At 31.8% G+C, this 19,549-nt stretch overlaps 1 long non-coding RNA gene across 3 annotated transcripts; it reads left to right on the top strand.

The window, feature by feature from the left end:
- The first annotated feature begins 4,351 nt into the window (after nucleotides 1-4,351).
- On the top strand, nucleotides 4,352-13,354 carry LOC143067356 (uncharacterized). 3 transcript variants are annotated; one of them, XR_012975932.1, is made up of 7 exons: nucleotides 4,352-4,848; nucleotides 5,203-5,496; nucleotides 7,691-7,858; nucleotides 9,317-10,306; nucleotides 11,442-11,518; nucleotides 12,441-12,516; nucleotides 13,231-13,354. It is a non-coding gene; the product is annotated as an uncharacterized LOC143067356 (long non-coding RNA). The 3 variants fall into 3 exon arrangements; XR_012975931.1 differs by having other exon boundaries at nucleotides 4,352-5,496; XR_012975930.1 differs by lacking the exons at nucleotides 4,352-4,848; nucleotides 5,203-5,496 and having other exon boundaries at nucleotides 5,917-7,858.
- The last annotated feature ends 6,195 nt before the right edge of the window (nucleotides 13,355-19,549 follow it).

The following is a 19,549-nucleotide window of genomic DNA, read 5'->3' as shown; positions in this document are numbered from 1 at the left end:
TTAATTGGTTGAATTCTATAAGTGGTGTTGACTGATGTTGAGTCTGACCAAAACCTCTTTCACCTCTATTATAACCTCTACCTCTAAACTGATTTTGACTAAATACCTGTTGGTACGGTTGTGGTTGTGTGTTGTATTGTTGATTTGGTTGTTTTTGCTTATTTGGTTGTACAGATTCTATCTGTTCAATGCGTGTTTGGTTTGCTTTAGTGTTGCAGCAAGTTCCGATTCCTCCTCTTTCTCATTAGCAATGGCCTGTTTTGATGTTTCTTTCATCTTTGGTAGTTCATCAAGATTAGTTTCTTTCTCAATCCTCACGTCTACACAGACATGATCAAATGTATGATAGCTTCTTTCTCATAGTGGTTTATATGCTTCATATGTGGTTTAAGTCCTTTCCAAACGACAAAAGCATGTCGTGCATCATGATATATATCTGCCTGTAGCTTGCTGACTTTCCCCGAGTGGGTGGCTTTATCATGGAGTATAGTCGCTTGGAAGGAACACTAACCGTACCTTTGTGGGCTCCAATCTAACAGGGTTCTTGAGCAGAATAAAAGGATTCGTCAAGTTTAAAGATGTTTATTTATACGGCATAAACAAATAACCCATTTGTATGGTACAAATGTCTATATCTCCTATTCGGAAACATCACCAGATCATAATAACATCATTTTTTCTGGTCCTGATCATGCAATATGGAATTTGTAGTGTCTAGAATATAGCAATATAACTATTACTAGAAATATGCTGCTGTATTCTATGATATATAGCTTTCTCCCAAACGGTATTCAAAAAGTGCGGTAAAACTAAACTCAGTGACTATGACCAATAGAAGACAAGATAATATGACACATCACTGACTGTTTAATGAATCGAACCAGAAAAAAACAGAGTAGAACTACAGTACTAAGAAGATATAACATACCAAAATGATTCGTTAGTCAATATTAAGTTATCGTTGTTTTTTCCCCCTCACAAATACTATAAACAATAGAATATGTGATAAGTATGGAATGAATGTTAGGTATTCATGTCTGTCTGGCAGGTTTCATATGACCTTGACCATATGTTCATGATTCATTGGGCAATAATAGGTGTTCATGTTTTTGTCAGCATCTAAGATACTAGTAATATAAGCAATTGAATATACCAACTGTATTTGGTGTATGAAATGATTGTAAGGTCATATGTCTGAATGGCAGGGTTTATTTGACGGTTTCCTCTTTTTATTAGATCATTGATAATGTTAAGTTTATGTGAAACTTTTAGCAAAAGCTTCATATTATAGACTTTCAACCTAAATTCAAACATAAGTAAAGCAGGCACAGAAATATTCAAGTTCCATAATATAATCTATCAATTGTCTGTGATAAACACTAACAATGATTGTGTGAATCAGCTGAACATTTCATAATGATGAAATACTAGCAAATTTGCTGCAACTGAAATGAAGAAAGAATAAAAAATTACTAAGTTGTTACAGTATTCAAAATCATATAATTTTAAAGCATTAGTTTCTAGAAGTATTAAATGAGAATGGTGTTTTATCTACATTAACTCATTATTCTGGCTTATTAAACTATACACTCTAAAGATCCTGTGCATATTCAACAATGGGCACTCTTCAACATTGTAGATGAGAGTAAATTCATGACATTAATCTCTGATTTGTTTATCTTGTATTGCTTATCATTTTCTGTTTTATTTCTATATATCCTTATAGTGTGTTGCTCAAAAAACAAAAGCTTGTAGAAACAAATCCTCGTTTAAGGGCAATCGCTCCTATATGGAGTGACAGTCTACTACCCATATAACCAAAATTTGATTTGTAAGTAGATCTTGTCTTGCTGGTTATTTTTTTTTTTTTGTATTTTGAATTGTCTTGTTGTCTGTTATATTTTTTATCATATAGGCATAACACAAAAAAATGGTAAAAAATCTTCATTAAAAGGCAAAAAATTCAATAAGGGGGCATCAAACAATTTTCTTAAGTTGAGTTAATTTTTAATTTTCAAAGCTTTTAAAATTTTAATATGTTGTTACTGACAACTAAATGAAGGTCAAGTTCAATAATGGCGATTTTGACTTTATGGTTCTTGAAAGATTAAAAAATGGAGTTTCCAGTTGTGTCCGTGCATTTACGCATGAACTGTTCTACCAAAGCTTCCCAAATTTTAATATGTTGTAACTGATGACAAAATAGAGGTCAAGTTCAATAATGACGATTTTGACTTTTACCGTTCAGGAGTTATGGTTCTTGAAAGATTGAAAATGGTGTTTCCAGTCGTGTCCGTGCATTTTCTCATGAACCATTCAACCAAAGCTTTTGAAATTTTTATATGTTGTTACTGATGACAAATTAGAGGTCAAGTTCAATAATGACGATTTTGACTTTTACCGTTCAGGCGTTATGGTTCTTGAAAGATTGTAAAATGGCGTTTCCATTCACGTTGTTGCATTTACTCATGAACCATTCAATCTAATCTTTTCAAATTTTAATATGTTGATACTGATGACAAAATGGAGGTCAAATTTGATATTGACGATTTTCACTTTCACCATTCATCATGCACATGCAGTAATGGTTCTTGTGATATTGCCAGGACACAATTAAATATTTATTAATAAATCCGGTTTGCTGTCGTTGTGACAGCCTCTTGTATTTCTTGTCTTGCTGATCCTTTTTGTTTATTTAAGTGTCTATAGAATTGAGAATAGAAATGGGGAATGTGTCAAAGACACAACAACCCGACCATAGAGAAGACAACAGCAGAAGGTCACCAACAGGTCTTCAATGCAGCGAGAAATTCCCGCACCTGAGGCGTCCTTCAGCTTGCCCCTAAACAAATATATACTAGTTCAGTGATAATGAACGCGATACTAAACTCCAAATTGTACACAAGAAACTAAAATTTAAAATAATACAAGACTAAAAAAGGCCGGAGGCTCCTGACTTGGGACAGGCTCAAAAATGCGGCGGGGTTAAACATGTTTATGAGATCTCAACCCTCCCCCTATACCTCTAGCCAATGCAGAAAAGTAAACGCATAATAATACGCACATTTAAATTCAGTTCAAGAGAAGTCAGAGTCTGATGTCAGAAGATGTAACCAAAGACAATAAACAAAATGACAATAATACATAAATAACACCGTTAACTGACATGCCAGCTCCAGACTTCAATTAAACTGATTGAAAGATTATGTCTTCATCATATGAATATCAGGCACAATCCTTCCCGTGAGGGGTTTAGTATCATACCATCATAACATATATGAGAAGAACATAACCCATGTCATGCCAACAACTGGATTTTAAATAAATGTGTTTAGTTCCGATGCAAAGACCCTATAAGTGAATCAATATTAACGCCAAAATATGCAATCTTTAATGACCTGACAACAGTATCGTAACTACTAGTATATCCCTTCTTAATAAGTCTATTTAAAGGTTTTGTTAGCTTTTGAGGTGAATATTGACATTTTTGTGCTTTATAAAGAATATTTCCATAAAATATCGGATGTGAAATACCTGAACGTTTAAGAAGTCTGCATGTTGAGCTATATTTACGAATGATGTCCTTATACCGATGATAAAATTTAGTAAATGTTTTGACTAGTTTGTGATATCGAAAACCCTGGTGTAATAATTTTTCAGTAATACATAAATTTCTCTCGTTAAAATCTAAAACATTGTTACATACACGAGCGAATCGTACAAGTTGAGATATATAAACACCGTAAGATGGTGACAAGGGAACGTCACCATCTAAAAATCTAAAGAATTTGACTTGCTGATAATATTTACAATTTTAAGTTCACCCCATCCTTTACTTTTTATCTTTTAATATAAGAAATGTATTAGGTTTTTTAGCCTTCTTATATAACTAACAAAGTAAGACCGTGAGACCGTGCGGTCTAACAAATTTCTGATAATATCGTTAACAAAAACTGAACAGTGCGATCAACCAATCACTAACGTTAACATATAATACCATAGTGCTTTGAATTCTAGCAAGTACGGTCTAACAAAATCTTTTAGTACTGATAACAATTTTTTTTTAAATAAACCAATCGCTGATATTGATCCTCCTGACACCATTGCTATCTTCGCCATTTTTGTTAGAGAAGTTATTTTCAAAGATCTTATTTCGTAAGTTTATTTTTATAAGTCCATGAAACAAAACAGACATATCCAGATCATGATGACATTCAGATTGGTCATAGTAATCAGCTGGTAATGATATTGAGGGTAATGAAATCCTTTTTATAAAATGTTAAACAACACAAGTTTTCCAGATGTACTCGGTTTTACATTAGTGTTGTTTGCAACGCCGTATCCTTCAATTTGAACATAAATTTGAACGGTGTATGATGTGCTTGCAAAAGTGATAAAACAACCGTATACATAAACGCCAACGTGTATAGAGATTTTCACTGAGGACTCCGGATGGATTCCGATTTTGATTCCATTTTATATTTTTATTTGAGCTCTCTACGTTTGAGGTAGCAAAGGTATATATATGAATACGAAAACAAACAAAAAGTTTCTTTTTTTCTCTCTTTTGAAATAGTGTTATTATATACGCTGTTAAAATAAGCAGGCAGATATTTAGTACCTTTTGCAAGATTGTCATATTTTTAAGAATTATTGCATAAAAGTGTAAGCAGATTCAGAATTAATAAATTAAAGTATGCTATCGGGACTGCGGTTTGTCAAACTAAAATCACCATGGACCTGCTAGAGCACTATATTTTTCATTACTGTACAGAAGACGTTTAAGAGCTGTATCTTTTCTCTATAGAGCTAAGTATTTAGAGGCAATCTATTTCCGTCTTGGATTATGTATCTGGTTCACAGGCACTTGTTTCTATCCCTGGGAAGACCTGTCAACGTATATTTATTCCGCCTAACAGAAGTTCCACTAGAAACTTTATTATAAACAATGTCATAATACCTTTTCCTGTTGGAACAAATATTCTATACTATTTATTCCATTAGGAACATATACTGTAATATTATTCCTGTGGAAATAATATTCCAGAATATTTATTCCTTTTGGAACTTATATTATGAAGGAACTTATATTCTGTGACAGACCCACTATCAACATAAATTTATGTAAATATACGTTGATTAAGGGTCTTCTCATGGATAGAAATGTAAATATACGTTGATTGTGGGTCTTCCCATGGATAGAAACAAGTGTCTGTGATCTGGTCTATAAAAAAATATTTTGCCACAGTTTTGTATTTAGTAACAATCTATTCATGCATTAGATAATGTGTCTGGTTTTTTTACCACTGATTAAATCACCAATCAAACCATATAAACAGATAGAGTTTGAAATAAATATCTGGAACCGGAAACCAAAGACAGAATGAATAGATAAATATAATTATAACTTTTTTTATGCACCACAGGAACATATGTATATTGGCGGGACTTAAGACACAACCTAATTGTAGCTGATTTTATTGTCATGCTATACATGTAGGTAATAAAGATACAATACAGTACCAGACATGTGTTAAAAAAAGTACTAACTATTATCCTAATAATTTCAGATAATATCAATCAAATGTCATTCAAACTATAGTGATGCCAGGGTATCAAACTTACATGTATATACTGTCACTTTAAATTCGTTATAACCACATTCATTTTATCACAGAGAGCAAACAGGGTAATTAAAAAACAGCGCCGATTGCAGTCCAAATTCAAAAACATTATAAAACACTTTTATAAATCACACTTATTTTTGACATCCCTTTTATATGACAAAATATATTTACTTTATGATAAAACTTTAGAATTATGTGGTCAATGCATAGCCTCAGCAGTTTCAACGTTTTTTTCTGTAAGACGCCACCAAAATCCATTAATCTCTCAAAGTCTTGCAGCATGTGCAGAGGTCAAAGATTTTGTCAATTTTATACTGAAGAGCCTATCAGATTCATTTCCTGTTAACATGGTTAAAATATACTGTTTCAAGACCACTGCTTGTAGAAGTGGTCATTAACTTTTACTGTTGTCACATAAACATGCAATTTTTTCACCCAATTTCAAGTTTTTGAAGTTTTTTTACCATAAATTATTCTTCCATATATATTAAATGTACTTTAAATGTAAAGAAAAGTTACAAAAAGCATACCACATGAGTATAGAATGGTCTTAGGCCATGTAAGATTAAAGATTATTTAGAGTCGATTTAGGCCGTAGCACATATTTACATATAAAAATGCATACAGAATGACAGAAGCTATCTGAAATGGAAATTTGTTACTGATTGTTTATTTCTATGCTAAGATGTGATGATACAAGAAGTCTAACTGAAAAATACTCAAGATTGCATTCAACTTTTTTTGCAGACAGCATGGTCTGATGCACAGTTTTTTTCACTTTTCAAGGAAAACTTTCATGCTGTTTTAGTCTCAATTGGCATATATTTGAACCACTAACTATCCTAAAGAAGACATTAAAGGTGGCATATGAAATGAATAAGGTGTACTGATCATTGTAAAGTGCTTTTTTTTTTTATAGATTTAGTAAAATATTTATGATTGACTACAGATGGACACATACATGAAACAGGTTGTTTAACCAGGGCCATGAAATACAACATATTTTGCACATTTTTTCTGTGTTAAAATCTACTTTTTTATAGATTCAAAGTTCACTAATGGGTTATATAATTTGAATTGTGTACAGAAACACAAATATCAAAGCATGAAAAGCTTTCAGATAGAAAGTCAGCATGCCTCTTATGCATAAACATGGAAACTGCTTTAAAATGCTTATTTAGCCGTAAAATGTCAAAATTTCTATCAAACAAAGATTTAAATTCTTTACTTTTATTGAGTTTGACAAATTGAAACCAGCAAACTATTCAGGGAAGTTGCCAAAGTACAGAATCTACATTTACTGATTTCATCTCTTAGGCCTGAGAACAGTTATTTCATAGTGCATTTCTTTTAGACAATAGATTCAAATTAAAAAAATCTCACCAGTTCAATCTCAAAAAGATTTTTACAGTGTAGTGTACTACTATTGGGACAAATAATAGCAAAATTTTAGAAACTTCTACCAGCTCTAACTCAAAATATTGACAATTCTGTGTTTAGGGGTCTTAAATTCAGTTTGACAGCTTCAGACATACCGGTACTAATTTTAGACCTTTTGTAACTGGACCAAATCACTACTTAACATAAAAACTCAACACCCAAATTTTTTATCATGTAATTTCATCCCCTTACTCGATATTTCATGCATAAAATGTCAAAAAATGTCAAGAAATAAATTAGGAAAGGGTATGAAAAAAATTGGCAAGTAATACACTGTTCACACTAGTGAAGATATATGTGGACAACCAAAATGGAAGGACGATAACTGTGTCCTCAGACCAATTGCTAAACCTCTTTTCTAGTCTCTAACTTTAATTTGTCTCAACAAATGTTATAAAACTTATACACCATTGTACACTGCTTATAACAACGAAACACAGATTAAGTTCAAATTTGACTGTCACTGTTACTGTTCTTGAGTTACATGCATTTATGCTTCATTATTATAAAATGGAAAAATTTTCAAATCTATGGTGGATCGGACAAACTTTTTTATACAGATTATATTTATTTAGATATGATTTAAAAACTTCAGAAAAGGTTGAGAAGCATTTTAATTTTAGGAGATTCCAACCTGAAGCAAGTTGTACCAATGGAAATGATGGAAGACCCAGTTAGAATACTGTGCATACCTGGGGCTACAATTAAAATCAAAGATGACCTATGCTGAAGTGGTGAGACTTCCTATGCATGTAACAGGAGACCAAACTTAGATCACCTTTGATATAAAGGTATGAAAATGATGTCTATTATTATAAGAATGAATGGAATATATTCCGGTTGATTGTCACTTTTTGTTTTTATATCCCCTAGTCCCAACAAACAAAGTTTTGGGATATACATAGAAATCCCTATATCATCCATCTGTATGTCCATAATTTTTGCAAGTGCAACCCCTCAGAACTGCTGAAATTGATGGCATTACACAGCAAAAAACATTGGGTTTCTTATCAGCGAGGTGTATAGGCGAGTTAGGATAGTCGAGTTATGAAGGGCAAGTTATGACAGACGAGTTGCAAGTAACAAAAATATTATGTTTCTCTAATTTCTTAAGAATTATATATACAGGGAGTCTTAAAACGGTTATGGCGTCTGATTTTTTAAACAGAATTTTTAGATTTACTTTACATTTAATGAACAAAGTATAGATCTACCCAACCTTAGTTATACATTACATGAGGAAGGGTCCAAGTATTTTGATTGCAGGATTTGAAAAAGTTATGTGATAATTATTTATAAGAGGTTATATGTTAGAAAGTATAAATGCACCCATAAAATTCTTTAATGAGAGTGACATTGTTCATTTTTAAAATAAAACGGGATAAACTGTAGATACATGTACAAGACAAAATGTATTCTGTTCTGAACAAATCAAGCATAAGAAAATTAATTATGTAGACAAATAAAATATACTTGCAAATTGCCAGAACAAATATTGCCTCTACAGCTGCCCCAAAAAGCCCACTCTTAACGAAATTTGCAGCAGAAGAGATCTTTTACATATATGTGCTATAGTTTTAGTTACTATCTCTCTTTACGTTTAAAATGACACTGACAGTGTTGTCTTATCCGGGCCTTTTATAGCTGACTATGCGGTATGGGTTTTGCTCATTGTTGAAGGCCGTACGCCCCTATGGTGACCTATAGTTGTTAATGTCTGTGTCATTTTGGTCTTTTGTGGATAGTTGTCTCATTGGCAATCATACCACATCGTCTTTTTTATATTGGCTATGAATTAATGATAATGATGATAATTAAACTACAAGCCATCCGCAGTATTTCAAAAGGCTATCTGTTTCTGCAGAAAATAAACATACTTTGTGTAGAGATTACATTTTTATTACACGAATCAACAATACTGTATACAATTCTATAAGCAATCATCATTCAAAAATGTTTAAGAGATACACAAAAAAAATATGAAAATAGTTTTCCCCATTTTCAAGCATTTTGACTTTCGTAACTCGAAATAAAGATTTTTCATAAATATAAAAATAATAGTGCTGGATGGGGGATTTGTGTGAGTTGACTCCCAGTTCTAGTTTATTCAGGTTACACACGTTTCTTATTTGTAAATGCAGTTTTTATGTGAAGTGTAGATATCACATGAATGAATACTAATATCGTAAAATATATCATATTTTTGTTATTGGTTAATAAAGTTCATTTTATTGGAATTTTGTTTCCAGTGTATAGAAATGAAGAAACCAATGGGAGCCCCTGCCAAAAGGAGAAGTGTGTCTTCAGTTGAGATTGGTAGAAAAAAAGAAAAAAAAACAGTTTAACTACATTAGAATTTTAATAATTTTGCAATTAAACCTTAAAATGTGTATTTCTGAACCCCTTTATACTTTTTACTGGAAAATCCCTTACAACAATGCATGCTGTTATTGTTTTGTAAGTCTAGAAACATGGCCCTATTACAGAAGATGCATCTATTTTTCAAGAGGAATTATATGATATTGAAATTAGACAGATATGCAAGTTACATGTAAAAAGTAAAGTAACAAAAATATGGAACTCTGAGGAAAATTAAAAATGTAATAGCGAAATTAAAAGCTGAAATACATCAAGCAAAAAGAAAACAACTGTCATATTCCTGACTAAGTGCAGTCATTTCTTAGATTTAATCTGGTTTTATAGCTTGTTTTAGTAAACCAGTATTTAAAAATGATAAGATTGTAAGAAACAAAGCAATTGACCCCAATCATCATGCATGGTATCATTTTCAGATTTTTTACAAAGTTTATAATATTTTATATGAGAAAAACAATAAACTGTTAATTATATAAGATAAAATTGCATTATCTTTTGAAAGGAGATGTGTGTTAAATAACTGATAGCTTGTACAAAAACTTGTGTTCATAAATTACTTTTGGACACAACATATATATTTTACATCACATGATAATACATTGATATAATTTTGAAGTGGACTCACTTAAGCATGAGCCGGAAAAAAATAACTACCAACAAAATTACTTAATAATTGTACAACTACTGTAATCCCTTCTCTTTTAGTTCAAGACTGTTGAATGTTTTAGTACTTTCATCTCATATTTAATATATTGCATTTTTTTTTTTATAGATATAGGGTATAGACGAGTGATCTAGTGTTTGAGTTCACCGTGGATGTGACTGTCATCCGAACAAACAAAGGTTAACATAGTATTTATCAGGTATTGTTGTATATATTTAATAACTTGTGCCGATGTATATGAATATATATATTGAACTGCATATAAAATATGAGATCTCTGCATTTCCATCCATTAACAGTGTTGCTTTCAAAATCATATAAAGAATATATTTAGACTCCATTACAATGTATCTTGAATGCATTTATTTAAATATATATGCAGTGTAATGCAAGAAATTTTTCTTAATGTGAGAAATAGACAACAGGCTACTAACATGAAAAAATAGATTTGATTTTCTAAGGCTTGTCACATTTATTGAATGATCGACTTACAATAAAGAATGGAAAGGGGTAATGTGTCAAAGAGATAACAACACGACCAAAGAGAAGAAAACAGCCGAAGGCCACCAATGGCTCTTCAATGTGCACTATTTTTTATTCTTATGAGCATTTATGTTCTTATGCCTTCATTTTTTTTTGTAAGCAACATTAAAACAGACAGAGATTCTACATTTGAGGTTAGTTATATACATTCAGAATTCATCGTGCACCATTTGAAAATATGGTAAATTACTTTAAGGATGTTTGCTACTCAGCTTTTCAGCTTTTCATAAAACTGGTAAATATTGATAGGTGATTAATAAAGGACAAAAGAGAAAAAAAACAATTAAAGGACTGTCTTGTTTGTGTTTTTGTTTTGTTTGAGATATATCATGAGATATAGGCTATTGAAAATTTGTGGGGAAAAAACTCTCTCTTGAATTTCGATATCTTAATCATTGACAAGTCTTACTTTGCAAACACTATTACAAAATGCTAGGAAGCTAAAATTACAAGAAAATTGATATACACTAGAATACAGAGGTTCAAATTAAGGTTGGTTCTAGGCCCATCATGACCTTCCATTTGTGGGTTAAAAAAATCCCACCGGTACCGGTAGTTTGTTATACCCAATGTACTTGCCTATATTTGCAGTTTAAGAAAAATACAAAAACGTTTTGAACAAAAGTACGAAAATTTGGACCTTTATTTGCCTAACGTGAATTTGAACCTGTGGAAAAAAGGACATACAGTTTTCAACAAGCATTTAATTCTTTTGTTTTCAATACATCATATAAAAGTATTATGTAGAGGGGTGGTTAATTTCAATATGATTTGCTTTTTCTTTTTATTAGATACCGAATAAAGAAAATCCTGTTGAGGAAGAGGGGAGTTTCTGTGATGAGAATGATACACATACATAGAGCATTTGGTAGTGTATAATAATAAGTTAAAAAAAAATTTAATTGGATACAATAAATAACATGACTTCCAAAACGGTCATATATTCCTGACAAATGAAATTTGTCCAGACATTGTTCGTCTGGGATAAGTATGATACGGTCATCTACTTTTTAGCTTTCTTAAGAGACAGTCATTTTAAAATGATTCACCAAAATATTTGGAAGTTCCTACATTTCAGCGGTTTATATCTAATTTCTTTTTTCAAAAAGATGAAAGTTATTAGAAATGTGTTAACAAATGTTTTATAAATATGATTTGAGGAAGATTTTTAAAAGGTCGTCAAAACCATGTTGTTTGATTAAGTGAGCATGTGCGCAGGTGGGAAATTTAATAATCTATCCATGCTCATCAAAAACCAATCCTGCTTTATAAATGCACATGGATTTTACGTATCCTTATCGTCCTTCCCTACGCCTATATCACCCTGCTCTGTCGCTCAGTATTCTCGTATCAAGACTTCAAAACGAGACCAGGCATTATCAGCGACGTCACAATGTGAGAGGAGAAGTTATCAGTGACGCCACAATGCGAGAGGAGACGTTATCAAGCTTCCTTTCGTCAAGTGTAAAATTGTCTTAGGGAGTTTGTTTTCTTTCAAGAAAAATGCTATTTCTGCTATCTCTTTGAAAGTCTTAATTTTGAGTATAATTTATCTATAAATTTATAAAAAAAATCAAACATCTTGTTATTGCAGTTCATCATTCACTCTTTATGTACTTTCAACTTGTTAAAGCAAACTTTAGTTTTGAAAAAAAGAATTTTACTGTTTTTTTCATTTATCTGAGTATGTCAATCAAGTTAAATAGTGTGTATATATTGCAAATTAAAACTCTTTTTCTCTGTTCTGTATCTAATGATATAAAGATATATCTATGTGTATATTGTTTCAGAGTGTATTGAAGTTGTGAGTAGTATTTTAACCAAAAGAACATCTACCCTAACAAAAGTGAAGATTAAAGCGATCAGGTACTGCTGTATGGTGATGTTGAAAGAAATTTAGGATTATTTGATCTGAAAAAAACACCTTTTAATATGAAACATATACATATTACAACTTCATTAAAATCCATTTAATTAAGACATAGTTTCAATTCATCTTTTTAACATTTTTTCATGGAGATTTTATGTTTTATTGGCCAATGGAAAATCTGTTTAGTACTCTAGTGAAGTAAGGCAGACTGGACATGCTGCTCCAAACAGTTGCCATGATATAATCATATCCTTATCCAACTTATTGAGTTTTTGGGGTGAATATAGGACTCACCCTGTCAGTCTGTCTGTCCATTAGAACAAAACACAAATTGTCCTATCAAATCAATGTAATTATCTGCCCTTGATTATAAAAGTGGTTTTTTTTCTAATTAAATTTAAATACGCTTGATTACACTTAATGTTTTGAAAGTTGGATCTACCTTGCAAGCTAGAGATTTTCCAGTCCAGAATGAACTATACTTGGTAGAATATTTTTAAGCCAAAAAAAGTTTGTTTTTGCGACATGTCCAAACCAGAAGATTAGGAAAAGACACCATACCAACTTGAGTTTAATATATCATTGGGAAAGCCAGTCATCTTTTGGAAATGTAATAAAAATAGTTTAAACTTTTTTTTTTCTTTCATAATGTTTATTTCAATAATTAAACCAGAGTTTGTGAATTTTACATGAAGGTAATTTTATTTTAGGTTTATCAAGACTTCTTAGTGCTTGCCATACAAGTGTCACAGAGTGAAGGGCAAGAACAATTTTAAAGAACAGAGAAGACTTGTTTTATTGCACTTAGTTTTGAGTTTTTCATTTTTTGTTTTATATTTTTACCACTATGATAGAGTAATGTAAAATTCAGGAATTGTTTTTTTCTGATATATCTGTTTTGTAATTACTCCTTTTTAGATACATTTAGACGGGGTTTTTTTATACCTTTTCCTACTGGAGTAGCATTGACAACTATTTGAAGTTTTTAGTAAGGTTACTTTCTTTGGGTTTTTGGGTTTTGTATTTCATAATATTTCATTATATAAAGGTGTCATACTTGAATACCTTGTAGTTATGAACTTCTTGCTTCTTTGATATGTGTAGTATTATTCTCCCCCCCCCCCCCCCAAAAAAAAAATATATTTAGTTTTGTAAAAAAATTAATTTCCATAAGGTCTGTCAACAATGACTGGCTCTCTAAATAAAGATTTAATACGAATTTCAAAAGAAAAAAGTATGTATGAAAACTCCATTCAAAAATACTTTGGAAAGTATCACACCAGTGATTCTTCTAGATCTGGTATAATTCAGGTAAGCTCTAAATCTCAGTTTTCATTGGGGACTTTCTTCATTGCATCGAGGATGCTTTATCATCTGTATTATTATATTCACAATATAATTGTTAAGGGCATACGATACAGTTACAGGGGAGGTAATGACATTGCTAACGTTAAATGTTATTTTCGTGACGTCAAACTGTGACATATCTGGAAAAGATGCATTTTTTCGACTGATTTTTATCACTCAAACTGATTTAATTTGAAAACCAGAGCATGGACCCCTATTTTTTAAAACAACATACTGTTTCATTTTGCAGGGAGATTATGTGAACCAAATTTTATAAAACTGTAAATACTAAAATAGTGCAATTTTTTTAATGTTGATAAATATACAGCAAAAAAAAATACGTTTTTTTCTCAATTCATGACCATTTGATAAATATGAGTTATTTCTGAATAAAAAATGCACAATTTTTAGGATTCTTATAAAATACAGAAATTACAAATTATTTAACAAAAAACAATTTGTGTTTATCTTTTAAAACAAAAAAGTTATGGCTTTCCCTTGAAAGGGAAAATACAACCACAAATCCTAATTTTGGGCAAATATACAAAATTTCGACCTCATTTAACTCAAAAAGTAGCACATGAAGGTATATTTTTTATTACATATTTGATTTAATTAGGCGAAAAATAGGCTATATGGAAATTTTCATCAAACTGTAAATACGGGATTAAAACTGTATCGTATGCCCTTAAATGTTGTGAATACAGAAAGCAAACATAATGATTATGATATGCTTAAACTTCATTATAACAAATAATTTAACTTTAAATATAATGAATATTTCAACTGGAATTGACTGTTCACATGTTATGCTCGTTGATTGTTGACATTATGTGTTGAAAAACAGTAATAAGTCAAAGGACTAAGAGTTACAAGACAGAAAGTCCAAAAGTCACAAGTAAATTTGATTGGTCTATAATAGAATAGAATGTTTATAAAAATGTCAATTGAATTAGTCTTTCTATTAAAAAAAATCTTTTGAAACCACATTGTGACCTCTTGTTATATATGTTTTAATTGGTTACATTTTTGTCTATTTTGTACCATAATGCTATGCACGAAAATATATTAACTGTATGCAAATTTGGAAAAATTAAAAGTTTTATGATAATAAAAAGAACAAAATTAGTTAAACTTGTTTTGATTGATTTGATTTTATCCAATATGTATATTAAAGGAAAGCTAGTTTAAACATATTTTATTGTTCAAAAATTACAAATGGATTAGACACAAGTTTTTCAACTTAGTAATGTCTTCTCCAAAAAGGAAAGCTGTTCCAAATATAGATATGGCTTTTAAATATAACTTGCATCTTAAAGAAAATAAAGGAGGAAAAGAAAGAAAACAAGAGAGACAATTGCTTCAACAGGATTGTACTGTCATAATCAAAGTCACATTTCCTGTTTACACAAAGAATTGAGTGTAATATAACGCCTGAATTGGACTTGGTATTGTATCTTAGCATATGTGAAAGGATTTTTTATTAAATGATAACTTTACTATTTTAACCAAGTAAAACTAGATCAGGATACTTTTTGTGTGAATTATATGGGTTTCTAAGAAATGGTCTACAGTCCATGCAATATGTAATGGTTTTAAATTATGATAAATGACCATAAGCTTATCATGTTACAGGATATTTTTTTCTCAAATGTAAAGTTTATATTTCTAAGGTTAGACGACCTGGATGCTACGATTTTTTTTCCTGTCAAATGTCCATGTCCTCAACCTCATTTTAATGGTTCAGCATCTGCTTAAAGAAAAAATAAATGTTTGTCATTTAAATTTATTATATACTATGAGTAATAGTATAACTATATTTGGTATATTGGTTCCTGGCAATGTATACATTTCAGTTAGACAGGGTTCTTCTGACCTTCACCTCATTTTATGTTAAAATTTATGTGATTAGATCCATTTCTAAAATACTGGAAGTAGTAGGTCAACTATATGTTGTATTTGTAATGATTGAAAGGGGTATATATCAGTCTGGCTGATTTCCATGATTCATGAGGTTCCAAGAAACAGTCTATAAGTATTGTATATGGTTCCTAGATGCAGTCTGTAAGTATTGTCTGTGGTTCTTATATGTAGTCTGTGGTTCTTAGATGTAGTCTGTAAGTATTGTCTGGTTCTTAGATTTAGTCTCTAAGTATTGTCTGTGGTTCTTAGATACAGTCTGTAAGTATTGTCTGTGGTTCTTAGACATAGTCTGTAAGTATTATCTGGTTCTTAGATGTTGTCTGTAAGTATTGTCTGTGGTTCTTGGATACAGTCTGTAAGTATTGTCTGTGGTTCTTAGATATAGTCTGTAAATATTGTCTGTGGTTCTTATATGTAGTCTGTGGTTCTTAGATGTAGTCTCTAAGTATTGTCTGTGGTTCTTAGATACAGTCTGTAAGTATTGTCTGTGGTTCTTAGACATAGTCTGTAAGTATTATCTGGTTCTTAGATGTTGTCTGTAAGTATTGTCCGTGGTTCTTAGATACAGTCTAAGTATTGTCTGTGGTTCTTAGATATAGTCTGTAAATATTGTCTGTGGTTCTTATATGTAGTCTGTAAGTATTGTCTGTGGTTCTTGGATACAGAGGCTGTAAATATTGTCTGTGGTTCTTAGATACAGTCTGTAAGTATTGTCTGTGGTTCTTAGATACAGAGGCTGTAAATATTGTCTGTGGTTCTTAGATACAGTCTGTAAGTATTGTCTGTGGTTCTTAGGTACAGTCTGTATTTATTGTCTGTAGTTCTTAGATGTAGTCTGTAAGTATTGTCTGTGGTTCTTAGATACAGTCTGTAGGTATTGTCTGTGGGTCTTAGACAGTCTATAAGTATTGTCTGTTGTTCTTAGATGTAATGTGTAAGTATTGTGTATGGTTCTTAGATACAGTCTGTAAGTATAGGCTGTGGGTCTGAAAGTTTAGTCTGTTGTTCTTAGATGGTCTGTAAGTATTGTCTGTGGCTCTTATATACAGTCAAAGTATTATCTGGTTCTTAGATGTTGTCTGTAAGTATTGTCTGTGGTTCTTAGATACAGTCTGTAAGTATTGTCTGGAGTTCTTAGATATAAGTCTGTAAGTATTGTCTGTGGTTCTTATATGAGGTCTGTAAGTGTTGTCTGTGATTCTTAGATACAGTCTGTAAGTATTGTCTGTTTTTCTTAGATACAGAGGCTGTTAGTATTGTCCGTGGTTCTTAGATACAGTCTGTATGTATTGGCTGTGGTTCTTTGATGTAGTCTGTAAGTATTGTCTGTGATTCTTAGATGTAGTCTGTAAGTATTGTCTGTGATTCCTAGATATAGCCTGTAAGTATTGTCTGTGGTTCTTAGATACAGAGGCTATAAGTATTGTCTGTGGTTCTAAGATACAGTCTGTAAGTATTGTCTGTTGTTCTAAGATGTAGTCTGTAAGTATTGTCTGTGGTTCTTAGATACAGTCTGTAAGTATTGTCCGTGGTTCTTAGATACAGTCTGTAAGTATTGTCTGTGGTTCTTAGATACAGTCTGTAAGTATTGTCTGTGGTTCTTAGATACAGTCTGTAAGTCTTTTCTGTGGTTCTTAGATGTAGTCTGTAAGTATTGTCTGTGGTTCTTAGATGTAGTATGTAAGTATTGTCTGTGGTTCTTAGATATAGTCTGTAAGTATTGTCTGTGGTTCTTAGATGTAGTCTGTAAGTATTGTCTGTGGTTCTTAGATTTAGTCTGTAAGTATTGTCTGTGGTTCTTAGATGTAGTCTGTAAGTATTGTCTGTTGTTCTTAGATATAGTCTGTAAGTATTGTCTGTGGTTCTTAGATACAGTCTGTAAGTATTGTCTGTGGTTCTTAGATGTAGTCTGTAAGTATTGTCTGTGGTTCTTAGATACAGTCTGTAAGTATTGTCCGTGGTTCTTAGATACAGTCTGTAAGTAATGTCTGTGGTTTTTAGATGTAGTCTGTTAGTGTTGTCTGTGATTCTTAGATACAGTCTGTAAGTATTGTCTGTGGTTCTTAGATGTAGTCTGTAAGTATTGTCTGTGGTTCTTAGATGTAGTCTGTAAGTGTTGTCTGTGATTCTTAGATACAGTCTGTAAGTATTGTCTGTGGTTCTTAGATGTAGTCTGTAAGTATTGTCTGTGGTTCTTAGATATAGTCTGTAAGTATTGTCCGTGGTTCTTAGATACAGTCTGTAAGCATTGTCTGTGGTTCTTAGATATAGTCTTTAAGTATAGCCTGTTGTTTTACATACAGTATTAAGTATAGTCTGTTCTAACGTACAGTCTGTAAGTATTGTCTGGTTCTTATATATACAGCCTGTAAATTTTGTCTGCAGTTCATAGGTGTATACATAATGGTTCTTAAACTCAATTTATATGCATGAATGAAATATTTGCCACTGGATTTAAATCGTTTATTGAACGGACAGAGACTAGCGGTAGAATAACCTAACTATGTAATCATCGATAATATGATTCGTCCTGAACATGAATGAAATATTTGTCACTGGACGTAAAACAAACATCAATCAATCAATCTAGCTTTAACTAGAAGATGAATGCTCTATATAACGTTCATACACCTATGAGACAGAGTTATAAGATGGATATAGACCCTACAACGATACGATACCAATGAGACACAGTTATACAAAATGCATAAACACTATAACAACGTTCATACACGAATGCAACAGAATTATTCGATGGATATAGACCCTATACAACGAGACAGAGTTAATCGATGGATATGAACCCTATATAACGTTCATACACTAATGAGACAGAGTTGTTCGATGGGTATGAACCCTATATAAAGTTCATACACTAATGAGACAGAGTTGTTCGATGGGTATGAACCCTATATAACGTTCATACACTAATGAGACGGAGTTTTTCGATGGGTGTGAACCCTATATTACGTTCATACACTAATGAGACAGAGTTTTTCGATGGGTATGAACCCTATATAAAGTTCATACACTAATGAGACAGAGTTTTTCGATGGGTATGAACCCTATATAACGTTCATACACTAATGAGACAGAGTTTTTCGATGGATATGGACCCTATATAACGTTCATACACTAATGAGACGGAGTTTTTCGATGAGTGTGGATCCTATATAACATGCATACACTAATGAGACAGAGTTGTTCGATGGGTGTAGACCCTATATAAAGTTCATACACTAATGAGACAGATTTATTCGATGGGTATGAACCTTATATAACGTTCATACACTAATGAGACGGAGTTTTTCGATGGGTATGAACCCTAAATAACGTTCATACACTAATGAGACGGAGTTTTCGATGAGTGTGGACCCTATTTAACATGCATACACTAATGAGACAGAGTTGTTCGATGGGTGTAGACCCTATATAACGTTCATACACTAATGAGACAGAGTTGTTCGATGGGTATGAACCCTATATAAAGTTCATACACTAATGAGACAGAGTTATTCGATGGGTATGGACCCTATATAACGTTCATATACTAATGAGACGGAGTTTTTCGATGGGTATGAACCCTAAATAACGTTCATACACTAATGAGACGGAGTTTTCGATGAGTGTGGACCCTATTTAACATGCATACACTAATGAGACAGAGTTGTTCGATGGGTGTAGACCCTATATAACGTTCATACACTAATGAGACAGAGTTGTTCGATGGGTATGAACCCTATATAAAGTTCATACACT

Source organism: Mytilus galloprovincialis, chromosome 3 (genome assembly GCF_965363235.1).
Source record: "Mytilus galloprovincialis chromosome 3, xbMytGall1.hap1.1, whole genome shotgun sequence".
Taxonomy (NCBI): Eukaryota; Metazoa; Mollusca; class Bivalvia; order Mytilida; family Mytilidae; genus Mytilus; species Mytilus galloprovincialis.
This window is presented reverse-complemented; position numbering and strand designations above follow the sequence as displayed.